General features: G+C 42.6%; 1 protein-coding gene across 1 annotated transcript in view; it reads right to left on the reverse strand.

Annotated features, from left to right (window-relative positions):
• Nucleotides 1-209: 209 nt before the first annotated feature.
• LOC109065810 (alpha-1-syntrophin-like) overlaps nt 210-298 on the reverse strand; it is a 30301-nt gene continuing 30212 nt past the window's right edge. The window contains 1 exon segment of the mRNA XM_042759070.1: nt 210-298. This exon segment is cut by the window's right edge and continues 102 nt beyond it. The gene's annotated coding sequence lies outside the window, so the exon portion shown is untranslated.

Consider the following 298-nt stretch of genomic DNA (forward strand, 5'->3'; position numbering starts at 1 on the left):
AGACATGAGCGTCTCAAATCAGTTCAGACTAGACGCTCCCTTAGTAGACAGCTGCCTACGTAGGTTAATATTTTGTTTTGCTTCTGTTGCTGCTCTGATAGCGTATGATTATGTGATTATGTTTTAAACATCCATAAAGTTTAGCTGAGATACAAACCAATCAAATGATAACGAATGAAAGGTCAGTGCTATGAGGAAATCATCACTGAATGGCTGTAGGTTTGGGACGTCCGCGTCTGAACACTGACCCGTCACAGTCTGTGATGGAAGATTTGGCTTGATGTCCAGTGGTCCATCG

This window comes from Cyprinus carpio, chromosome A6 (genome assembly GCF_018340385.1).
Source record: "Cyprinus carpio isolate SPL01 chromosome A6, ASM1834038v1, whole genome shotgun sequence".
Classification (NCBI taxonomy): Eukaryota; Metazoa; Chordata; class Actinopteri; order Cypriniformes; family Cyprinidae; genus Cyprinus; species Cyprinus carpio.